The sequence below is a fragment of the Arvicola amphibius genome, chromosome 10 (assembly GCF_903992535.2).
Source record: "Arvicola amphibius chromosome 10, mArvAmp1.2, whole genome shotgun sequence".
NCBI classification, from domain to species: Eukaryota; Metazoa; Chordata; class Mammalia; order Rodentia; family Cricetidae; genus Arvicola; species Arvicola amphibius.
Window position 1 is genome coordinate 108,024,236 of NC_052056.1, and position 5,895 is coordinate 108,030,130.

The window sequence follows — 5,895 nt, forward strand, 5'->3', positions numbered from 1 at the left end:
AGCAGAATCCAAAGCCGGACTCTGTTAATGGGAATGGCATTCCCCACCAGGGTCCCCAGGAGGACCCTGTGCCTTGATTCCTACTTTAGGATTCCAGGCAGCTCCTATCAGACAGGAGCTGAAGAGTCATCAGAGGCTAGCAGGCCAGCTCCCAAAAAACACTGCAGGCAGGGAAGCAAGAAACACAGTCAAAGTCCCAGGACCCTAGCTTGGAGAATTCAGGCTGTGGGGAGAACTTCCCCGTCATGTTGGACCATGTCTAAGAGACCCTCTACGCATAGTGCATCCCCTGTGGAACAGGTTCCCATGACAGGTCTAGGCTCAGAATATAATTCCCCCACCCCCACCCTGTGTGCACAAACTTCTGGCTGGCAGTGGGGCCCCGGAGGAACATGACTCACAGAGGCATGCGATTGGAAGGCCTCGTGAACGGGGACCTTAGAGCACAGACGCCTCTGGAGTCACCATCTAGACCTCCCAAAAAGAATCCTGAGGCTGAGTTCTAGAGTGAAGTTGGAGGAGTCCTGGCTGTGTGGGTCTGGGCTGACGCCTCTGCAGAAGGGTTGAGAGTCGGGAGGTTCTTTGCATAGGTTCAGGAACCATCGAAAGGACGGGCCTCAAGGCTCCTTGTGCGGCTTTGGCTGAGATTAACATGAGCCTGGGTTTATGGGGCGGAGTGTTGGTGATCATGTAGCCAATCTGTGCTCGGCTTCCAGACCACAGACATCTATTTTCGCAGCTTGAAATGAAAAGATCTGTTCTAGGAAGGTGGTGGCACATGCCTTTTAATCCCAGCACTGGGGAGGCAGAGGCAGGAGGATCTCTGAGTTTTAGGTCAGACTGGTCTATAGAGAGAACCAGGACAGCCAGGGCTACAGGGCCACACAGAGAACACTCATCCCCCCACCCCCCGCCTTGAAAAACAAACAAGGATCTCTGTTGACATGAGGCCTCTCCTCCCCTCCCCTTCCCTTCCATATCTTTCATAGAGATGGCCCAGTGAGAACTGCTCTGCCCTTCCTTCCCAAGGCTGAATTACCCAGGAGGGACCCTCAGGTTGCCTGGGTTACCAAATGGCTTAATTACCTGGCCCAAATGGACATCCTGCTCACAAAACTGCCTAGCCTACTCCAGCCCTGTCCAGCCCAGCCCTTCCTAGCCCTGCCCAGTCCAGCCCTGCCCAGCCCAGCCCAGCCCTGCCCTACCATGCCCAGTCCAGCCCAGCCCAGCCCAGCCCTGCCCTACCATGCCCAGTCCAGCCCAGCCCAGCCCAGCCCTGTCCAGCCCAGCCCTGCCCTGCCCAGCCCTGCCCTGCCCAGCCCTATCCAGCCCTGCCCTACCATGCCCAGTCCAGCCCTGCCCAGCCCTGCCCAGCCCTGCCCTACCATGCCCAGTCCAGCCCTGCCCTGCCCAGCCCTGCCCTGCCCAGCCCAGCCTATCCCAGTCCAGTCTTGGGGTCAGCGCAGCCTAGTGTAGCAGTCTTGCAACTCTCCTGTTTTCATTGACTCCTCCTCCTCTTTCTCCTCTCTCTTCTTCTTTCTCACCCCACATTCCTTCCTCCTTGGGGTGGTCTCTCTTCATAGCCCAGGCTGGCCCCAAATTTTAGGACCCTCTTGCTTCAGCCTCCCTAGTGTGAGAAACAAGACCCCTCACTCCATTATAACAAATTCAAGAGACTAGGAAAGCAAAGCAGTTCTCTCTCTGTTTCACAGTTCTGCAGAAACGAAGGTCAGCTTGGCCAAGAACGTCTGGCATACCTGTTTGGTGAAAATGGGTGACTTTTTAAAAAAGTCTCTGATTGCAAGAAATTCCTGCCTCCCTCCCCCCCCCAGGCTGGCTCTCCAGAGAGCTGCAACCTTCAAACTCATCTAGCAAAGCCCTCTTCTCAATCCTGCCACCCTATCAGGTCAGGAGGCAAAGCCTCTGAAGTGCAGCCTTATTTGCTGTATCCTGAGCTGGAGACATCCTCCTTTCTGACCATGAGCGTGGCCATGCAGCAGACTGACTGTAACTTCTCCACCCTGGGATGCACCCAGGGCACCTAGATAGGCAGGTGCCCCCTAAGGGCCAGGGAAGATGGGTGTCCAGTGCCTCTCGCGTATCTGTAGTTTTCTTGTGAGCTCTAAACACAACCCAAACTCAGAGAGTCCTAATGATTTACATCTTGAATGAGCACTGGATTGTAGCATGCACGACCATGCCCGGTTGCCACATTTCCTACCCTCTCCATTCATCTCGCTCACTTACGGACTAACTTTTTGTGCTGGTCAGATTTCTGTTACTGACAAGACGCGGAGAAAACCAGCTGGACAGAGGCTTCAGGCTTGAGCCTGCGGCCATTTGGTCCCTGTCCTGCTTTGCTTTGCTGAGATAAACACCAGGACCCAAAGCAACTTGGGGAAGGAAAGTTATTTCCTCTTGCAAGTGACAGTCTACCATTGAGGGAAGCCAACCAAGGAGGAAGCTTGGAGCAGCAACCGTGGAGGGATGCTATGTCCTGGCTTGCTCTCTCTGGTCTGCTCAGACGCCTTCCTTACACAGCCCAGACCCATCTGCGTAAGGGTCCTACTGCCCACAGTGGGCTGGGCCCTCCTATATCAATCAAGACAGCTCCCCAGACACCAGCTAATGGAGGCAGGTCTTCAGGTGAGGTTCCCTCTTCCCCGGGGACTCGGGTTCCCATCAAGTGACAGTGAAGAGTAGCCGGTCCTGTTGCTGTGGGGCTGAGTGGGTGTGTGTGGGGGGGTGCCAGATAATGCCACAGTGCTTCCAGCACGCACCAGCTCCGAGGCTTGCTAGGCCCCGGGGGGCTCAACCTTTTAGTTGGTCTCCTGCTCCTTGAATGTCACATGAGGAACTTCACGGAGCCATGACTATGCAATAAGATGAGGTTCGCAGAGAATTCATCACAGGGCCTGCACCGATCAGCGCTGTGTGTGGCAGCCACTGGCTCCCTACAGGACCACAGGACATTCTTGAATTCTTCCACACGTCTGCCTCTGGCCTCTGGCCTGTGTTGTTCCCTGTTATGGTCGATGAATTCAAGACTCCCCATGAGGTTCCCTCACACCACAGAGCTGGGGGGATCCAGAGCTCCAGAAGGGGTCACAGAGATCATAGAGGGGTCCAGAAGAGGCCACAGCTCCATGGGCCCCAGGACCTCTGTCCCCAGGGAGAGCACTTGATTCCTGGAGTCCTGCAGCCATTGCCTGGTGGCTGTTCCATTGGCGTTGGCTCCTTCAAGATAGAGAGCTGCCGTCCGCCTCCTGAGCTGAGTAAAAACTAATTTTAGATTTCTGGCTTTATGTCAAGCCTGGAATTTCCTCCCCCTCCCCTCTCAAGCAAGTCAACATAACCCCCAGAGACTCCATACTATAGCACGCCTGGCCAAACCCCACATGATCGTTCTCAGGGGCAAAAATACCTATGTGGTTACAACCCAGAACACCAGCTTCTGCCTTACAGGATCCAGCCCAGGCTTCGGGGGGCTGGAGCTAGGAACCAAGTGGCAAGTTGGACGGAACTGGGTCACCTGGGCACTTTCCAGCTTCTGGCATGCATAGTTCTTCAGTCACACACAAGTGGGGAGAAATGGGCGGGGGGCTCCCCAGTAGGTGTGTACATGGGTACACGGTCCTCATCAGAGAGGCATACTGTCATTCCCCATCAAAGGATGACAAGGGTCCTTTCCGTCACCAGGATAGGACTATGGACCCAGAATCATGGGAGCAGCTACCATGCACCAGGGCCTTTTGCTTTCATTCCTGAAAGACAAAAAGGTGTGTAGCAAAGTCCTCAGCCCTGAAGTCGACAGCCGAAGAGCAAAGCTGGGGTCCCTGGGCTGTAGAGTGGACAGAGACAACTCAGGAGACTTCCTGGCTAGTGACCGAGGTAGACTTACAGAAAACATCCTTTCCGTGAAGGAAGGCAGAGGAGAGAGCAAGCGTGGCCGGACTCTCAGGCCTGGCTCTGCACAGGAGATGGGGACAGGCTGCAGGAGCAGACCAATGGACGACCATCCAGATGCCACCTGCCTCTCCGTGCTGTTTGTCCTGCTCCCCAATCCTCCCTGTTGGGTGGCCAGGGATGGCTAATTCACCTTTGTGGTGCTGACACCCGCAGAGTTCTGTGTTCAGGTCCTGGAGAGAGAGAGAGAGAGCACCACCAGAGCCGAGTAGAGGATCTTGGGAGCGAACTGTAGCTTCTTTACCAGTGCTTTCTACACTGCCAAAGGCTACGAAGAGATTTATTTCCAGCTTGTGGGGGAGGGTCCACTCTCAGCCAAGCTCCTTAAAGTCCGCATTCTCAAAGAAAACAGTGGTGGAGGGTTTTGCTTAAACAGGGAGAAGCTGCCCTCTGCTGGCCACAGCTGGAAACACCATGGGTGGTTGGACAGTTGTTCAGATTTTTAGTGTCCCCACCCCCATCTGGTCAGGTCCCTAGCTCTGCTCCCCCTAAAGTCTATCGCTGAACTCTGTGAGTACCAGGTGAAAGCTAATTACGTGTGTTAGGCAGAACTCCACCTCAGAAGAAACAGTTAACTAAGAGAGGAAAGATGTTTATTAAACACTGGCACTCACTGCCAAAACTTACAAAGTTTTAGAACTATTTATTCTCATAATCAGAAATGATGATCTTGGGGGGTAATTGCTCTTCTCCCACTCAAAAGTGAGTGTTTAGGAGCTGGTCCGGTCGCGGAGCGAATTGGAGGTCTGAGGGGAGGGCTTGCTGCAGCCATGCTGGACTCTCGGGACAAGGATGTGTGTATCCCGAGTCCCCGAGCTCCCGAGAGGCACACTGGCTCCCTCGCCACAAACCTCGCTCCCCAACCCTCGACCTACTTTGTGAAGGCCTTTGATCTCGTCGTGGATTGGCCCGTTTCCCTCGCAAGAGAGTTTATTGAGCGACAGCATGCCAAGAACCGAACCTACTACTATCACCGGCAGTGCCGACGAGAGCCAGACATGACGGGGTGCAAAGAGGGTGATGTCCGGAGTGTATCTTTGAGGCTGAGAGCAATGGAAAAGGGAGTACAAAGTTAACCAGGAAATTGTGAGCATCATCCAGGAGAGACTTCAGGCTTGTCAACAGAGAGAAGGGGAGAGCTCAAAGCAGAATCGTGCCAAGGAACCGGAGCAGTGCACCGAGGTGCCTAAAGCCTTCTATGACCACTATTATGACCTGGGAGCCTATTCTGCCAGAAAGTGCTCGGCAAAGCAGAAGCAGAGGGTGCTAGAAGAGAGAAAGGCTGCCAAGCAAAAGGCTGCTGCCTAAGAATCCAAAAACTCTTGTTACGTCGCTGAAAAAAAAAAAAAACTGAGTGTTTAACACTAATTGAGAACTGACAAGATTGTGTATCATGTTTGTGAGTGTATTTGGCTGGGTCTTCAGACAAAAGTCTGCTCTTGGGCTGGAGAGATGGCTTGGTGGCTAAGAGCATTTACTGCTTTTTCAGAAGATTCGGGTTCTGTTCCTGGCACCCACATGAACACTCACAGTCATCTGTTACTCTAGGATGCAGGTTATCTGATGCCCTCTTCTGGTCTCAGTGGGTACTACATACATCAGGCAACCATATGTACGTGTAGTCAAATACTCCCATACACCAAACGATAATAAATCTTCTTAAAAGCCTGCTCCTGCATTGAGCCATGTAGCTGGCATAGCCATGAGGGATCCGAGGTCTTGGAGACACTGAACTGTGCCTCGTGGGTTCTTCCACAGTCAGATCAAGGGTCGCAATGTCTTTTTGTATTGTGTTCATGCTAATCAGTTTGTGCCACAAACACTTTGCCGTCCCTGCAAAGTCATTTCAACAAACAGAGCAGCCTGACCTCTGAGGATAAGTCTCAACAATGTAGGACAGTGGTTCTCAACCTGTGGGTCGCAACCCCT

General features: G+C 53.4%; 1 pseudogene; it reads left to right on the forward strand.

Moving 5' to 3' along the window:
- The first annotated feature begins 4,758 nt into the window (after window positions 1-4,758).
- Window positions 4,759-5,274, forward strand: LOC119824391 (annotated as a pseudogene).
- The last annotated feature ends 621 nt before the right edge of the window (window positions 5,275-5,895 follow it).